Genomic DNA, 20136 nt, shown 5'->3' on the forward strand with positions numbered 1-20136 from the left:
ATAATAAAAATTCAGAGCATGTCCTGTATATTTTCAATAAACCTTTATACAGTCAAAGAGAACTTCTATAATAGTCAGATATAGAGGTCACAACATTAAAAGGAACAAGTCCAGTACTTACCACCTCTCGTTCCATGAGCAAGCCTTGAGGAGGTAACACATAACCTGTGTTCATCAAGTCCACTGATCCAGTGAGTTAATAAAAGATCTCTGAAAAATACATATAAAAAAAAGCATTATTGTCTCTGATCTACTGTAAGCCAAAAATACATAATTGATAAAAGCATAATATGATTAAACATGATATAATCGTGGGGCAGCCAATGAGCTACAATACATTGTTTAGAGCAAATAGGAAGCTAAGGGCCTCCGTCGCAGATCCGGCCAAAAATAGAGACGCCCCAGCGTAAACCCATAAAAGTCAATGGGTTCCAAAAGGTGACGGTAGTCTCCGTCGGTCAACGGAGCTGGCGCTACTGGTATTTTTGTTGTTCTGCTCCTCTGATGGAAAACGTCAACGCAGATGTAAACAGGCTGTAAGTGACAATTGGCTGACATACAGTTCATAATAAATCAATAATAATAAGCTTAAAAAAACAACATACAGCATCTTCCACAGTTGAGTAGACATGCAAAAGAACAAGACTCATTCTTGTGTGAACAACAGGAAATCACGCATGAGCTCCTGAAAGTTAGGGAACATAGACCATGATTGCGTATAAAATGCCAATATGGTTATATACACAAAGAATAAACCATTATGTCATGTTCACACGGCACGGATATGCCACAGGCAAATCCGCAATAGATTTTTTTGCAACGGATTAGCCCCATTGTAATCCAATGGCGCTAATCTGTGGCTTTCACTTCGAAATCTGCGTAAATAAAGAACATGTTGTGGATTTTAAAAGTCCCGACAGAATCCTGAACAGGTGAACATGGCTATATCATTAGGAAGACTGCATTACTGCACCCCTCTGTAGATCAGAGAAAGCATATACTATAAGCAGAAAAGTTATTGCCGCAGGAAGCATTTTAAGTCATGCCCCCTTTTTCATTAATTCAAGCCCCCTTTTCTAGACACTTTCCCAAACTGTATTGAGGCGCAAAGTGTCTAAAACACATAATAAATCTGGTGCAAGGCATGTACGCCAGTTTTTTTTACACAACTACAGCTAGAATTCTGTCGCATTCAAATTCGTTCATCTCCCCAATGTGTTTGTAATCTGTAGTACATTAACCCCTTAAAGCACCTTGATGTAAGTGCACATCATTGTCCGGAGGTGAATGTATGGAGTGCGCTCACTCGCAGAGCGTGCTCCATACCCTGTGGGTGTCAGCTGTGTATTACAGCTGACACCCGGCACTAACCGCCCTGAACAGCAATCGTGCTGTTCCTGGCCGCTTAACCTATCAAATGCTGCGGTCAATCGTGACCGCAGCATCTGAGGCGATATAGAGAGGGAGCGCCTCCCTCTGACAGCTCATCGGCGGCCTCGCAACGTGACCGAGGGGCGCCAATGGTTGTCATGGCAGCCCAGTGGCCTAATGAAGGCCCCCAGGACTGCCTTCACGCCTTCACTCCTGTTAAGCCCAGCCTAAAAATAAAAAAAGCTAAATAATGTTTTTGGTTGTAAAAAAAAATTAAAAACAAATTAAAAGTTACATTTTTCCTTTTAAGTAATGTAAAAAAAAAAAATAATTGTTATCGCTGCGTCCGTAAAAGTCAGAACTATTATGATATATCATTGTTTAATGCGCATGTTGAAGAAAAGAATATAAACCGCCAGCATCGCTGTTTTTGGTCAACTTAGAAGTGACATTTTTTTAAATAAAAAGTGATCAAAAAGTCATTTTTACCAACAAAATGGTACCAATAAAAACCACAGCTTGTGATGCAAAAAAATAAGCCCTCACACTGCTCAATCCCCGAAAAAATAAAGTTATGGCTTTCAGAATATGGAAAAAAAAACTTTTTTTTTTCTAACAAAAAGTTTTTTTCTTTGTAAAAGGAGTAAAACATCAAAAAACCTATATAAATTTGGTATCGCCGTAATCGTATTGACCAGCAGAAGTAAATTTGACGTTTTTACCGCACGGTGAAAGATGTAAAAACGAAACCCAAAAGAAAATGGAGGAATCACAGGTTTTTTTTTCCAATTCCACCCCACGTAGAATTTTTTTTTCAGTTTCCCAGAACATTATATGGTACTTTAAATGGTGCCTATCGAAATGGAGATTGTGGCTAGATTCCCCACACAACACTATTCCACCATCGTATTTCTAGATAACCTGGGAATCCATATGGATATATCCTCTTCTCCTCATGTCGGTCTTCTTCATATGAGTTTACATTTGGCTGCATATGTATCTTGCCACTCGTTGACCATAATTGTATCTGTGTCCACATCGATTTATTTTTTGTTATGTAATGTATTATTTGAATGTTTTCAAATGTACTTACTATACTTTGTATTTGATAGATCTTTTCAATAAAAAACTTAATGGAAAAAAAAATAAAAAAAATGGTTTCCAATAGAAACTACAACTCCTCCCACAAGAAAAAACAAGAAAACAAGCTTTCACACTACTCCATTGACGTAAAAATATAAAAAAAGTTATGGCTCATATAAGGCGGAAAGTGTAGAACGAAAATGAAAATAAATAAAAAATAGGTTTGGACACTAAGGGGTTAACAAGTCATAGAGATCACCCAAAAGAACATAGTATACTTACTTTTTAAAACTATTTCACCCTACTACTTTCCTTTGCTCTCAAATGAGTTTGTCTATCTGTTTAAATAAACCATATACTGAGCTGAGGATACTTCAAAAAGAAAAGCTGTCACTCTGAGCTCTATTGCTTGTTAAAAGCGATGGATCCGTGGAATCGTACCTATATCCCATAAAATAATTTTTAAAAAAAGCGATGGCTCTGCAGGTTATCATATTACTCATGTACTAATTACTTATGTTTCGGAACACGACTTGACCCCCTCACAGGAATTAAGGTTAACGATCAAGATTAAATCTTATATCCCCCATAGCGGAGGATGTAATTCCCGTATTAAACAGAGAAAAGCATCCCGACCGTTCATTACAGCTCGTTGAAGGTGGTGTAATTAGTAGAGCGGGGTGTTATGTGACTCGTTACATGCATAACAGCCAATCAGAAGGGCCAAACTCCAATATCCTATAAATAGCCTGAGAGCTTATTAACAAATGCCACAGTGCTTTTCACACTTTCTACATATCTTTGCCATAAGTGGTAGCCAATTTTCTGCACGCCCGTGAACTTGCATGATTCACGTCCTTAAAGGGCTCTAATCAGATTGATCAGTACCTTCATTTAGTCTCTAAAGGTAAAGGAATCAGCAGGGAAGGTACGGCCCAAATCGAAGTGATTTTCTGCCTTTGCCTTAATCTTTGGTTTATAAACACACAAACAGTACTGAAATAAAGACAGTAAGTTCCATCGTAATTATCTCTCTTATTATTGCTCATTCATAAGCATTAACATTTTTATTCTCGTTGTATAATCGTGGAGGATTTGTAGAGGAGGACTTCTGAATTCAGGCTCATCATGAAGTGCGGATGTAAAGAATCTCTTGCTCTTCAGCTACTGTGGAACCAAGTATCAAGGCAAATCTTAAGGATATATACTTATGGGGACAGCCATAAACACCACAAACATGGTATCTCGAGATTTGAAAGCCAGACTTGCATTGCGTAGGTGTTCGAATCAGGGCAATATCTGCATATGGAAATTGGTTTCATGTAAAATTGATCCTTTACTGTGTGTCCCTAAGCTATATTAATTGTGAGCCTCCCTAAAGAAAGGGAGCAAAGTGAGTCTGTGCATTGCAAAACATTGCAGCACTATGGAAAATAATAATAATCATGTTCATTATTGCTTTTCATTTAGATCTATTGTGGAGTTGAAAAACACCTTCGAATGAATAAACCGCTTTGACCATGAAAAAGGGGAAAAACATTGAGTGAAAGGTTAAGGGGATTTTTGCATTAATGTGTCCATTATAAACTCAGCTATGAAAACCTTTCACATGTCCTCCATTAAATCCTGTAAGACAATTCTTTAGCATTTAACCTGGCGTCTCCCAGAAAATCTGTTAATGCATAAGTATTTTTTCACTTCTTTTCTTTTCTCCAAGCTGCAGTAATACAATTACACACATTAAAGTGTTAAGATTAGGTCCTTGTACCCTGCCACAATTTCATTTGGGGGATCAGACTTTGCACACCATCGAAATGAACCATGAATAAACGTTAATTACCTCACAATTCCAGTTACTTATCTGGTATGAAAAAAAAAAGATGTTAAATTGGAAGCACAAAAAGGCATTTATTGACTACGGCACTTTATTTGATTTCTCTTTCATGTTTGGCTGAATCGAGTCTACAGTTTCAATCCGAGTTTTATCCATTTCTTGTCAGCATCCCAGGGGGTCACACAAACAGCTTTGGTGGTAAATCTCTGAGCCACTGGGAAACTGTAGAGGAGCTAAAAGCTAGAAGTAAAGAGCTGATTTAGCAGGGTAATGGAACGGCTGATTTAGTGTGGTAATACCGGCTGGCAGATGTTATGAAAGAATGGATGGGGTGCAGCGGACAGCGTAATGACCCCTCACCTTCAATCAACCTGTATGCGAAGTTCATTAGTGAAAGTGCTTAGAACAAACTAAGCCTAATAGTCAATGTTCTGCAATTTCTACACAAAGGAAATAAAGACGTCTGAGTGACATATAAGGTCTGGTGAAGAAGTGGCCTTGCTTAGAAGAAACATCCAATTCAACCAGCAGCTGCAGACCGAAGTAAAGGCGTTGTGAAATTATCATGGAAATAAAGAGAAAGATTAAGGGCTCATTCAGACGAGCGTGTATCTCGTCCGCGTGACGGCCAATAAAACAACGGCCGTCACACGGACTCATGTATTTCAATGGGGCCGTTCACACGACTGTTGTTTCAACGGAGCGTGTGAAGGGTCAGTGAAAAAATAGGACATGTCCAATTTTACTGTGTGTCACGCTTCCCTCTATAGACTCTAGTCTATGGGGGATCCGTGACAATGCCTCCTGCAAGGGTGAACCTCGGACTTGAAAAACTGCAGTTTTTCACGTCCGAGGTTAAATACGCTCATCTGAATGTAGCCTAAGGCTGTGTTCACATCAGCATTCGTTTTTCTATTCATGGGTTTCACTGCAGCTTTTGTTCAGAGGAACCCATGAATGGAACGGCAAACTGAAACTATAGCTTCCGTTTGCATTACCATCGACTACGCTATTGTTCCCGCTAAAACAACGGAAACCTTACGGAATGGAAACAAACGTAAACCGTTTGCAATGGAAAAATTACCATTGAAATCAATGGTAACGCAAACGGAAACTATGGTTTCCTTTCACCGTTCCGTTTATGGGTTCCTTCAACAGAACGCTGCAACAAAATCCATGAACGGAAAAGTAACGCTGATGTGAACAGGCCCTTAACTGTCCAAATAACACTCCTCATTGTCAGACACTACAGAAAAAAACCGGAAACCTAGCAGAACAGAGGAAAACTGAAACAATCTGAAACAAAATACTGTTGAAATCAATGATATTGCAAACAGAAACAATACTTTCCATTCATCTGTTCTGCTGACTGAACAGATGAATGGAAAGCCCAAACAGAAGGCAAACGCTGATGTGAACAGGCCCTTACTTGATGTTCTTCAGACTCCACCTGGTCAGGAGTTTCGCTGTAAAAATAAAATGCAGTAAGGGCCACAGAAAGGCACCCAGAGGTCACACCGATCAGTAAGTGATAACCTTGCGATATGCCATCACTTTCTATGTTGAGAAAACCCCTTAAATTAGATAAATCATAAGGCAAAATAAATTTCTTTTAAAAGCATATATTTATAATAGAGATGACCTGGATTTGACAGGAAAAACGTGTTAGGCTCTTTCACATCTGCGTCACAATTGTAGACTGAGCCTGTTTGGTCTTGCACGAGGAAGAAAAAAACCTTCAATAAATTGGCCTTCAATACAAGATGTTCCACAAATGACTGGAAGAGGGAACCTCATACTCCATATAAATCATAGTGCTGGATAGACTTTGTGTCTGCATTGTGCCTCAGATCCGACACAGTTTACTTTATTGAGTTAATCGTAACTTCTAAGATAGAGCAGAAAATACTTTAGAAGAGCGCACAGTTTTGTATGTAAAAGCTTTACCAGAACCGAGACAATCGTAAACAAAATGCGTCCTATGTGGAACACTCAGCAAACATTTCTCCAGCTAATTAATGCAAGAGATTTATAGATATTTATACGAAATGTTTACATGTAATCTCTAACAAAAGGGAGAAAAGCTGTCGGCGTAATGCTGACGTGGACAATAGTTATCTCTCCCGACTCCCTCATAAACATGCCGGTTAGGATCGACAGTGAGCACGTTTATTTCAATGGGTAGAGAGGATAAAGTCACAGGGAAATAGCAGGACACGCACAGACTCTGAACCAGTAGGTGACTGCTTTTATATGTGAGATCTCAACTATTATGGATACAACCTAAAGGTCCTTTAACAAGGCTCGTCCTGAGATGTGAAACGAGCGCCGATCAACAAGACAGCTCGTTGATCGGCACTCGTTTGCTCCTTTCACAAAGAGCTAGTATGGAGACGAGCGCTCGTTACTCCGATCGCTCGTCCCCATACAGTTCTATCGTGTCGGCAGCACTTAGAAGAAGTAACAGCACCAGAACTTCAGAGTAGATAGGAAGGTTTTAATCATCACAAAAGTGAACAACGTTTCGGTTCACATCTGGGCTTGAGAAAGGTTCAGATGTGAACCGAAATATCGCTCACTTTTGTGGTGAATAAACCAACACCTTCTTATCTACTCTGAAGTCCCGGTGCTGTTACTACTTCTACATTTTCCGTGTATATATATATATATATATATATATATATATATATATATATATATATATATATATATATATATATATATTTATTTTTAAAGAAAAGTCATCAGTAATTTGTTAATGTTGCTGCCTCTTTTGAATGTGAATGTCAGGAGAATATATTTAATTCTCACCAACATCTTTCTTAAGAAAAATCAAAACTTCCATCCATAACCACAGCCAGATCCATTTGTTTTATTTTCTCCCCTAATTCCACGATTCTTTCCCCCTATTAATTTCCTACAGAAATGATATCATGAGACTACATGGACTGTAAATCCTACCATTCACGTGTTCATTTTCAGAGTTCTGTGACCAATTTAGTTAATTAAAATTGTGCAGTGATCTCACAAAAAACAGAAATCCCATTGCAAAACTGTCAGGCAGAAAGTGTTAGATGGTAAAATTTTAACAATAATCTGTAGAGTCACGCCATGTTTTTCAATCATGGTTTTAACAGATGATGGGTATGGTAAGAGATACTGTCGCTGTATGTTCTACCAATTATCAACTTTTAGCAGTAGGGCATTACTGTATCCTCTAGTATGAAAAGCATTAGAGAATCACTAATACAGTTCTGCCATAGCATTTAATAGCACTCCTATAAACTCAGGTCAGATTATAACAGTGACAGCTATAGGGTCCATTGAAGATCACAAAAAAAGTTCACATCTCCTTATGGACTTGGTCCATTTCATCCGCAGGTATATCCAATGGAAACAAAATTAAAACGGAGCAGTACTCACTTGGCCAAATGAAAAAGTGGATTTAATCCAGACATGCAAAGTTTCGGCTAAAAAACAGCTTCTCTCAAACTATAGGGTCCTAGAACGTATGGTTCTGTGGAGCTTACACATACACTCCTACCATGTGGGTAGGCCAACACAGCCTCAGGACTTATTATCTGTTATCTCCCCTTCCCACTGTCAACACGGAGTTATCCATTTTCAAGGTGAGCCATCATTATTATTGCTGTGTACAGTTCACACTGAAAGCAGATTATCTCCGTGCTGACAGTCAAAGGGGGGAAGGGTGCTAAAAGATTATAAGGAGAGCAGGAGGAAAAGGAACAATTGCAGACGGGACATTAAGCTACTGTGTATTAGCCGTGACAAAGAGGGGCGGGCTTATCTAATCAACTTAGCCAGGCAGCCAGCTCCTTCATCTTGTCACTGACACAGAGAGAAGGGGTAAGGGCTTCCTGCATCCTGAGGCTGTGTCGGCACATCACAGCTAAGGAGAGAAGCTCCACTTCCGGGACCACATCACAGGACAGGGAAATCTTGACATCCTTGCAGTTTTTTGAAAGTATATTAATAAGTGTCCCCATTATAAATTTCCTAACCAATTAGGAACATTTTCTGTCATCGGACAACCCCTTTGAAGCACCTCTAAATTGTGGCACAGTTTACATACATTCATTATTCACTCTCCTGTGCTTACGCTGTTAACGCCAGCTGGTGCACTTAATAATTAACTTTCTCAGAAACGGTGCGAAACACACTTGAGTCTTCAAGTATTTAGCACTTTCATAGTGGTCTTTTATATAGTAGTTAAAACTAAGAGGATTATCATGATCGAGCTAAACTGTAATGGAACTTTGCCTGGATACATCATGAAATCCTTGAGGTATGAAAAGTCATGCAGTTCATTCAATCCTCTAAAGAACACAAGTCTACATCTGCAACCATATCACTCAGAATAGCAATATCACTCAGGAGTGCAGCACTCACACCATCATATCTCAGGGGAAGGAAATAAAGCCGGGATGTCACATTCACACTCTCAGGAGAGATACACAGAGAGAAGAGCAAATTCAGGCATCTATCTATCAGAAGGTCAAGGTTAAACCTTCATCCCTAAAGACGCCAAGGTCGTGCATCCATACAAAGCACATCCCAGGAAATGAGTTCACGACTTTGAAGACAAGCTGCATGATAACGCCAAATTTAATTACAAACCTTCCAACTGTTCAAATTTCCAGATATAAATCAGAAAACTCATTTGTAATCATTTAACGCAGAAGAACTGCTAAAGAGCCCATAATTGTAATGGCTCTATGGCAACAAAAGCTCAGGACTCAATGTTTCAAAAGATACACAACGCTGTATCAGCCTTCTAGAAATAATCTGACACTATTGTCGGTTTAGCTTTCATTAACTTCCAACTATTTTTACATCGCTGATAAAAGACTAGGCAGACTGAGAGTGACAAGAGCCGGGGAAACAATCCAAAAAGTCACACCTTTTTCAACATTTCTACGCCAGAAAACTGGCGTAGAAACGTCGTTAGCTTCCCCATAGTACTTTTGGAACTTGTACTTTTTAATCTCATACCGACCATCGTTCAAAATTTTTTGGCTGAAACGACATCTGTATGGCATGATTGGCAGATCATATTCCCCTTTGTGCCAGCCCCAGGGAGTCAGTTTTTTTTTTAAATTGACTACCTGCTTGGCCAGTTCAGGCTTTTCTGTTGCTAGTGGGATCGTTCGTACAAACAATCCCACAGACGATTGATCGGCCACATTGCGGTTGATCATTATCTTATGTATATGGCGAGCTTTAGAGTACCTGCCAGAGATCCCTGCCCCAAAGTGCCTGTCACAGATCCCCACTCCCCAAGTGCCTGCAATAGAGTGAGGAAACTGGTTGGGGATGCTCGGGACTGAAAATACTTTCTCTGCAGGGTGACCCCATAGTTAAAATGGTCGTGTAAGTAATATTCCTAAAGCCCCAATCACAACCTAGAAAATGTGTCCAGAAATAGAGTCAAATATGACAAAAAATAAACACAATTAAAGAGGAACAATCACCTCTCCGGACAGGCTTGTTTTAGTAAATACTTGTAGTCTCCAGGAAATAACAGTTCTAGCACATCTTTTCTTAGAACTCTGCCTTGTGTTGTTCCTCTGTTATTTTTCCTAGAAATGTATGAATAAATTGACAACTGGGTGTTACCATTCTCCTTGTCAAAGGGGCGTATTCCGACAGTCTCACTGTATTTGCACTGATTGGACAGTGTCAGTCTGTGTGGGGACACACCCCACACTGGTAACACCCAGTTGTCAATTTATTCATACATTTCTTAGAGGAATAACAGAGGAATGGCACAAAATAGAGTTCTTAAAAAAGATGCTCCAGAATTGCTATATCTTGGGGAATTCAATTATTTAATAAAACAGACATGTCAGGAGAAGTGAGAGGTCCTCTTTAAACAAGAAAACCTAATAATAAGCATCCATAATAATAATCTGATTATCTATGGTCAGAGAATTGCAACAGAGAAAAATCTGCACAAATTAACAGAGACCAGGTCTAGGCTGTAATAAAATTTTATTTTAGTTCATTTTTATTAAATAAATGTAAAAACAATTGAACCAGGATGACATTAACATTTGATCTCCCTAGTAGTAGTATTTTGAAACAATATTAACTCTGGCTACTATCTGGCCTATCAAAGCCTCTGTGATATTTAGGTAAAAATGTGCAAGGCAAATGGTAAAATCTGAACATCTGTTTGTTGGAAAAAAAATTCACAGATATATACAATATGTATATTAGCATGTATGCATCGATCACCAATAAAAAATAATAATAATAATAATTGATACAGGGAACGAGGAACACGTGCTGCCCGTGCCTGGACTAAAGTATTAAAGAATTTACTAAGACATAGATCTTTTGCTTTTACTCTCTAGATGGCCTTTGGAAAATAATTGCTAGAATCTAATTAGTTTCTCTGGGAAACAAACGCTTTTTTTTATTCAGGTAACTGTGGAACGGTTTTCATAAATTTGCCATCCAGGAGTTGTATTTACAGTATGCCAGGATGCAGAGACCACTTGATAATTTATGAGACAGTACTGTGAGCCGAGATGTTCTCTGATTGCCTATAAACAATAAAAGCGTGCGCACACGCACGCGCACATAAATCCAGTCAAATACGAAAAAAAAGAAATAAACACAATTAAAGAGGAACAATCACCTCTCATGACATGTCTGTTTTAGTAAACACTCGGGAGTTACGAAAACAGCGTATCTCTCGGAGCTATGCCGTTTTCGTAAGTCCCATAGAACAGAATGGTAGTTATGGAAACAGTGTACGCTTCTTTCCGTAACTGCCATTCACTACTATGGGAGTTACGGAAACAGCGTAGCTCAGCGAGCTGTGCTGTTTTTGTAACTCCCGACCATATAACCAGGAAGTGGCCCGGGAGGCAGCGAGGACAAAAGTACAACAGGGTTTAGGGGGCTCCGTTCCAGAGATAGGTGCGGATCCCAGAAATGGGACCTGCATCTATCTGACATTTATGACATATCCTGTGGATATGTCATAAACGTCTCTCATGGGAAAACCCCTTTAAAAGGCGGAATGAGTAGGTAAAAGAATACCGTTAGATAACTGGACAAATCATTTGAAGTGCACCTGTCATGAGACATCTTGTCAAAGGCATCCGCAAGGATTCAACTGGGGTGAACAGAGAGCCCACTATATAGCTGTTCAAACATAGCTACGTGATGTGTACTCAGAATCCTGACACTTCGCTAATACAATCCCGACACTACAGCACAGGAAGCGTAATCTCGTTTGAAATTACAGTTTACAGCGTAATCTTATGAGATTACGCTTCCTGTGCTGTAGTGTCGGGATTGTATTAGCGAAGTGTCAGGATTCTGAGTACACATCACGTCCTGGCTGGAGGTAATGTATATTCATTGTCAGGACACTGCAGTAACGTTATAGTGTGTTTATGTGGCTGCACATAGCGATATAGCTATATCGCTATGTGCAGTGTAAATGAATGGAGAGAACTGTATGACACGGATTGGTCACTGATTGGTCAGCGTCGTACACTCCTCTGTACAACGCCCACTTGGCCAAAAAGTAAAACACGCCCAATAGTCCATTGAGAAACTCATTAGCATAAAGCAAATATAGGTCATAACTCAGTCAAAAATTATCATTTTTCTAAATAAAAAACACTGCTGTAATCTACATTACAGCGCCGATCACATAATGTACAATATAGGCCACTTATAATGTGGTGACAGAGCTCCTTTAAATGGTAAAAATAATGGACCAGTTACCTATTTTTTACCAGGTAGTATTGTGAAGTAGACTTTGCTAATCTGCTCATACAAAATAAACAGAAAATTATAACCCAACCGTATGAAGACTAACTGATGGTATACATGCAAAAAATCCATTGGAACCAATGGATTTATTATTGGAAACGCCTCTCTACATTTATGGGTAAAAACAATGGAATAGAATAACACAGAGCCTTAGGCCTTGTTCACACTAGCGTCATGGCTACTGTTCTTAATGGAGCATTGACGAGAAAGACGGATCAGTTTTCAAACTGATCATAACAAATCCTAATCCAGTTCGACAGGACTGAACACAGGTGCAACGTGAATAGAGCTTAACAAATAATGTTTCATTATTCTTTTGCATCATCCATAAAGTAATTAAAATTAGTAACAATCTAACCTGCACAGATGGAACATATATATATTCTAAACAATATTTAAAGGGGTTATGTAGGGACTGAAAAATATTAGCAGTGTACTTACTGCAGTATGTGATCACACTCGCTAGTATACATTCCGGTCCCCCTTCACGCTGATTATTTTTATAGCGCTGGCGGTGGACCGGATGTCTAGTGGCAGTTTTCCTTCATGACAACATGACTCTTCATCATGTGACCAGCCCCGCTGTACTCTATGTAATCGCTGTATTACTGCTACTGCTTGTACATAAGAGTATAGCGGGACTGTACATAACGAAGAGTCGTGTCGTCATGAAGGAAGACTGTGCAACTAGACATCCGGTCCCCCGCCAGCGCTATAAAAATCTATTAAAATCTCATAATCAGCGCAATGGAGGACTGGAATGTATATCAGCGAGTGTACCACATACTGCAGTGACTACAATGATAATACTTCTCGGTCCCCACAAAACCTCTTTAAATGTTGCAGCTTTCTATTTCACATCAGGTTCTCCTTATTTTATATCAATTGTCCAAAGATTTCTGTTTAACATCAGTATTATATAGTTTATTACTTTAATGGAGATGAAAGAATCTACTTTATGCTGGAAGCTTCACAAGACTTGTTAAGCGATTATAAACCTCTTGTGTTCTGTAAGTTGTAAAACTATCGCACTGCAGAAACCTTGTAAATGTTCCCATGATAATACTTAGACCAGCGGGTTAATGATGGCCAACATTGTGTGTCATTGAATGTCCCTGACCAATGTAATAGTGAATCAGCAGCACTTAGCACGTGTGATAAAAAACTGTTTTGCATGGATATTGCAGATGATGGTGGGTGGGATTTTTTTTTCTTATTAAAGATGGGACGAGCAAGAGAACTTTAATAAGTCCAAGGTCAGTAGAGCAATCAGGATGTGATTACACAGCGAGAACGTAGCTGAAATGAAATACACTTTATAAGAGAGGTCTGCAGAGAGTGATGGAACAGGCTCCTTCAGCAGCATAAAAGTCATTTATAACTAGATTTTCTCAAGGAAGAAACCTGTTTATCCCTAATATATGGCATCCTATCTGGTCGTGCCGCTTCTGAACAAGCATTCACTCATCATCTGCTATTCATTAAAAACCTGATTCCATCAAGTGCTTCGGCCCAGTGCGGCTTCCCACAATGCCTTTCGCTGGGGGGAGGGGGGGTTGGCGCAGACAACAGAGAAAACCTATGGCTTCGTGTTGAGGAAGGAAAGAAAGGCTTTCATCGGTGTGCAAGTTTAATCTTTTAGTACTAGGCTGCTCCAAGATAAAGAGAAGAATAAAACTGCAGGGTGTCCTGAAGTGCCTTTTCCCATTGTTATTGCCCAACTTGTATTATCAACCTTCAGAAACCTCCAAAATGCCTTATGTTCCAAACCGGTGTAAAAATGAACTCTGTCTAGAACGTTCTATTTTTATCAGTGAAAAACTATAATTAGAGTTAAGAGGCTCTGTCACCAGATTTTGCAACCCCTATCTGCTATTGCAGCAGATCGGCGCTGCAATGTAGATTACAGTAACGTTTTTATTTTTTAAAAACGAGCATTTTTGGCCAAGTTATGGCCATTTTTGTATTTATGCAAATGAGGCTTGCAAAAGTACAACTGGGCGTGTTGAAAAGTAAAAGTACAACTGGGCGTGTATTATGTGCGTACATCGGGGCGTGTTTACTACTTTTACTAGCTGGGCGTTGTGTATAGAAGTGTCATCCACTTCTCTTCAGAACGCCCAGCTTCTGGCAGTGCAGATCTGTGACGTCACTCACAGGTCCTGCATCGTGTCGGCACCAGAGGCTACAGTTGATTCTGCAGCAGCATCAGCGTTTGCAGGTAAGTAGCTACATCGATTTACCTGCAAACGCCGATGCTGCTGCAGAATCATCTGTAGCCTCTGGTGCCGATGTGTCCTCGCTCGTCTGACACGATGCAGGACCTGTGAGTGACGTCACAGCGTGATCTGTCAGAAGCTGGGCGTTCTGAAGAGAAGTGGATGATACTTCTCGTCAGAACGCCCAGCTAGTAAAATAAGTAAAAACGCCCCGATGTACGCACATAATACACGCCCACTTGGACTTTTACTTTTCAACACGCCCAGTTGTACTTTTGCAAGCCTCATTTGCATAAATACAAAAATGGTCATAACTTGGCCAAAAATGCTCGTTTTTTAAAAATAAAAACGTTACTGTAATCTACATTGCAGCGCCTATCTGCTGCAATAGCAGATAGGGTTGCAAAATCTGGTGACAGAGCCTCTTTAGTCTCAGAACAGTCTTTTCTGGTGTGCTAGTGAAAACAGTGCTTGGTAATTTACTAAAAGGCAACTTGTCATGTTGAAAATGAAGTCCAATCTGCGGGCAGCATGTCAAAGTCAGTTCACACGTTGAGTAAATACTGCAGATTTTCCACAACGGATTTTGTTGCAGAGAATTCGCAGCATAATACAGTAGCCACAAAGTTGATGAGATAGAACAAATCTCATCCACACACTGTGTAAATGCTTAGCGGAAAAAACGGTCAGAAATTAACATGCGGTGTGGTTTTTTAAATCCACAGCATATCAATTGTATTTGCGTAAACGCTGCTTATTTGTTATGGAATTTCCCCATTGATTTCAATAGGGAGGTAAAAGCTGCAACAAATAGCAGATGTTGCTTTTTTTGCAGGCGAATCACAGCGATTCCACCGCAAAAAACGCAACTCAGAAATTTTTAAACAAAATCTTATACTTACCCAGAAGTCTATATTTGTTCCTCCAGGCGAATATCCTGGGATGACTTTTCATGTGACCATTGCAGCCAATCACAGGCTGCAACAGTCACATGGGATGAAACGTAATGCCAGGGCTGCAGAGCGTCATGATGTCAGAACACGTCGCCATGGTAAGTATCCATTTTTTTTTTGTGTCTACAGCTTTCCGGAGCGGACATTCCGGCCGGAAAACGGCACCACAATTGGTGCATTTTTTGGGCCGGAATTCTCTGCGGCATACAGGGCAGATACGTTGTGTGCTTATACGCATTGTATCTGCCCTATGTGAACATAGCCTTATAGAGTTGGAGTAGGTGAACAGGTTGATGTATACTGTAGCAAAAGATTCAGTATAACATGCTTTATTGATTTAAAGTATACCTATACCCGGAAAAGGGAGACCTGTTTTACTTGATAACCCAATAACTTCTTAAGAAAGGATTCATCTTCTAAATATAGGTAACTAAAAAAATACAAAATATATCTCCAGTAGAAGTGTACTTTCACTATTCATATGAGCCGATTCCTGCAAAATTCCTCCCAGCAGCATCCAAGCTCAGTACGCCAGATCTTGTTAGTTATTGCAAGATCTTGCATTCTGAATATTTTGACTTTAATAAAGGTACGGTTCCTACCGATGTCCTATGGGATGCTATGAAGGCGTATATAAGAGGGTGTATATACGGGAGATCACAGCCATAAAGAACAAATCAAGACAAGTGGGCATTACCCGGACGCGTAGCGTGACATTGATGGAGGAAAGGCATGTCGTAAATAGCACGGCAGACACGTTAGCTCAGTGGAAGGTCGCCCAAAAATTACCAAGGGAGCATCTGATGGAACAAGCGGCTAATAAAAGGCTCTGTATGCAACAAAAGTATTACGAAGAGGGGGAGACGATGGGTAGGCTGCTAGCTACTATAGCTAGACCTCCGCAGGAAGGAGAGAGTTTATGCATCACTTGCAGGATAACGATGGGGCACTGGTTGGGGAAACTGGGTGTGTTAAAGTTCTTCTATACTGAGTTGTATCGCTCCAGAGTAGACTATTCGGAGGCACTTTTGACGGAATATCTGGAAGACATTACGTGGGTTACTTTGAGGGAGGAGGATAGGGAGATGCTGGAGGCACCATTAACTCTAGAGGAAATGCAGCACGCGGTGAGTTCTATGGAAAATGAAAAGGCTCCAGGGATGGATGGAATACATACTTACGGGTGCCCACTTTCCCCGCTGTTGTTTGCCCTGGCGATCGAGCCTTTGGCGAATGTAGTGAGACAACATCCGGGTATAGAAGGGTTTAGATATGGTGATTTGGAGGAACGTATAGCATTATATGCTGATGATATTCTGTTGTTTTTAGGAGGGGTGGAATGGTCGTTGTCGGTGGTTATGACTGTACTGGAAAGGTTTGGTAGATTTTCGGGATTACAAATTAACTGGAATAAGTCGGTACTGCTGCCACATACGTCTCTGATTGCGCCGGTGTTGGGGGGGGGGGAGAGATAAATATACCTTGTGTGAAGGAATTTAAATACCTGGGGATTAAGGTCTCGGCGAGGGTACAGGACTTTGTTGCTTTGAATGTGAAGCCACTGTTAGAAAAACTGAAAGATAAGACAAAAATTTGGCTTGGGCTGCCGCTTTCAGCTTTAGGTCGTGCAAACCTGATAAAAATTATTCTTTTGCCTCAGGTTCTCTATGTTGTGCATAATGCCCCAGTGTGGTTGTCTAAGTACTGGTTCAGGAGGATACATAACTTGTTCAGAGATTTGTTGTGGTAATGGGGGATTCCTAGGATCAAATTGGAAAAATTACAGTTACCAACGGAACAGGGAGGCTTGGCTCTACCAAATGCTTGGATATATTATTTGGCGGCTCAACTGCAATACTTTAAGGGATGGAAGGATAGGGACGGGTGGGATTCTAGTGGGAAATTGTTGTTTTATTTAGGCCAGCGCACTGATATGTTGGAAGCAATGGAGTCCCATAAATTGAGGAGGGAGGCGAGGGGAAAACAGACCTTTTTATTGATACATAAGGTATGGTGGGAGTGAAAGAAATTATTGGGAGTTGCAGCGTGTTCAAATTACATGCCAATTTGGGACAACCCATACTTATGGGAATTTAACACCTTGGAAGGCTTTCGGGAGTGGGAACAAAAAGGGGTCAGATTAGTATGCCAGCTGTACGAAGGAGGAATCCTCAAGTTGTTCTCACAATTGCAGGAGGAGTTTGAACTCCCGCATAGGCTGTTCTACCAGTACCTTCAATTGCGTCATGCTGCACAAGCCCAAGCTAGATCTGTGGATTTGAGATGCTCCAATATGGGAGTCGTGGAGCAGGTATTGGGGGCGAGGGACACGAAAGGGATTATATCTTTGCTGTACGGTATGTTGCTCTCCAAATTCCTGGGTGATCCTCTGGCGGAGATCAAAAGAAAATGGAAAGGTGATGTGGGGGCTTTGACTGATGACGAATGGGAGGAGATACTACACCAAAAGTACTCTCCATTAGTGTAGCACATAGGAGGTCGCAACTATTTCTCCTGCATAGGGTGTATAGGACGCCTAAGGTGTTATGGCAAATGCGGCTTAGACCAACGATGGAGTGCCCAAGATGTTCGTCAGATGGGGCAGACTTGAGGCACATGTTCTGGAGTTGTCCAATGCTAAATGGATATTGGGGGGAGGTTAGAGGAATGGTAACGGGGGTGCATGGTAGAGATTTCCCGATGGACCCTAAGATTTTCTTCTGGGATGTATGGGTGGGGGGGGGAGATGATAGAGCTGAATTACTGTCTATTAAAAAGGTATTCTACCATGCAAGGAAAGTGATAGCAAAATACTGGTTGCAAGCGGATCCCCCGGGAGTGTCTGAGCTAGTGGGTTATGTTAACCATACGGTATCTTTGGAACAACGGATATATATGAAACGTGGGGCAATACACAAATATGATAAACAATGGGGTAAATGGTTGCACAGTCATGGCACGGCAAGTCAGTAGTAGACTCCTTAAGGTAGTTCCGCAAGGGCTTTTGTTCTGAATGTATAAAGTGCTGAGATGGTTGGCCGGAAGTGCCTTGGAAAGAAGGGGGTACTGCGGGGGGGATGGTTGATTTTGAGGGGAGGGGACAGGGGTTCACTCTAAGATGAAGTGGATGGCTTACAACTGGAAAATATAGACGTCTATTACTATAGGGTAGGTAAAGTCCAAGATGAGGGGGTAGATAGAGGTTTGAAAAATTCTCTGATGAGATTGGGTGAAAAGAAACGAGGGAGGGAGGGATGTGGTATAAAAGTAGTGTGAAGGAGGTCTAGGTGGGCTATGCATGCATTTTGTATATTATAACGAAAGATAAACATTTTTGTATGTACCAGATGTTTATCGTGTGTTGTCAAAATCTAATAAAAAGTTGTTTGATTTAAAAAAAAGATCTTGCATTCGGTCTCAAAGAACCCTAACTGCTGTATTATTACTTAGTGATCGGTAACTGCTATATTAATACAGGAGTTCGCGTTCTTTGAGACTAAATGCAAGATCTAGCGATAACCAACAAGATCTTACATTCTCAGATTGGATGCTGCCGGGGAGGATGCCAGGGGATGATGGGATACCCCTACTTGGAAGTTCGGGAGCCAACTCCTACAAGGAGTTGGCTAATTTGCATAGTGAAAGTACAAATTCCAACACCTTTAAAGCAGTTATCCCACCATTAAACATCATTTTCATTGTATAGAACATAAAAAATTAACCATGTTTACATTCTGTTAAAGAAACGATCCAGTGAAGTGTTATGGCATTTAAAGAGGCTCTGTCACCAGATTTTGCAACCCCTATCTGCTATTGCAGCAGATAGGCGCTGCAATGTAGATTACAGTAACGTTTTTATTTTTAAAAAACGAGCATTTTTGGCCAAGTTATGACCATTTTTGTAATTATGCAAATGAGGCTTGCAAAAGTCCAAGTGGGTGTGTTTAAAAGTACAAGTCCAAGTGGGTGTGTATTATGTGCGTACATCGGGGCGTTTTTAATACTTTCACTAGCTGGGCGCTCTGATGAGAAGTAACATCCTCTTCTCTTCAGAACGCCCAGCTTGTGACAGTGCAGATCTGTGACGTCACTCACAGGTCCTGCATCGTGACGGCCACATCGGCACCAGAGGCTACAGTTGATTCTGCAGCAGCATCAGCGTTTGCAGGTAAGATCGACTTACCTGCAAACGCTGATGCTGCTGCAGAATCAACTGTAGCCTCTGGTGCCGATGTGGCCGTCACGATGCAGGACCTGTGAGTGACGTCACAGATCTGCACTGTCACAAGCTGGGCGTTCTGAAGAGAAGAGGATGTTACTTCTCATCAGAGCGCCCAGCTAGTGAAAGTATTAAAAACGCCCCGATGTACGCACATAATACACACCCACTTGGACTTGTACTTTTAAACACACCCACTTGGACTTTTGCAAGCCTCATTTGCATAACTACAAAAATGGTCATAACTTGGCCAAAAATGCTCGTTTTTTTAAAATAAAAACGTTACTGTAATCTACATTGCAGCGCCTATCTGCTGCAATAGCAGATAGGGGTTGCAAAATCTGGTGACAGAGCCTCTTTAATTACATAGTATGTCGCGACCTGGTGTTCAAAATGTATATCAAGGAGCACATCCACCTAATGAGTTGCGTGCTGGAGGACACGCATGCTCTGTCACTCTACCCACAGCCAGTTCTTTGCACAGTGATCCTCTGCTCACTGCAGAGCAGCCAATAGAAATAGCCTTTTGCCCTGCTTGTCAGGGAAGGAGCAGAGCCTTTACAGTAGAATGGCAGTTTCGTTCACAAGACTCCTTCTCGGCTTGTTAGGATTCTAAAGCTCTGCACTCTGACAGCAGAAACA

The 20136-nt window shown here is 40.7% G+C and overlaps 1 long non-coding RNA gene across 3 annotated transcripts in view; it reads right to left on the bottom strand.

Moving 5' to 3' along the window:
- The window catches only part of LOC142666799 (uncharacterized), a 273154-nt gene that overhangs the window by 154088 nt on the left and 98930 nt on the right, over positions 1 to 20136 (bottom strand). For all 3 annotated transcript variants that reach the window (XR_012851732.1, XR_012851734.1, XR_012851733.1), the window contains exon 4: positions 122 to 210. This is a non-coding gene — a long non-coding RNA (uncharacterized LOC142666799). The remainder of the gene's footprint in view (positions 1 to 121; positions 211 to 20136) is intronic.

The sequence above is a fragment of the Rhinoderma darwinii genome, chromosome 13, assembly GCF_050947455.1.
Source record: "Rhinoderma darwinii isolate aRhiDar2 chromosome 13, aRhiDar2.hap1, whole genome shotgun sequence".
NCBI lineage: Eukaryota > Metazoa > Chordata > Amphibia > Anura > Rhinodermatidae > Rhinoderma > Rhinoderma darwinii.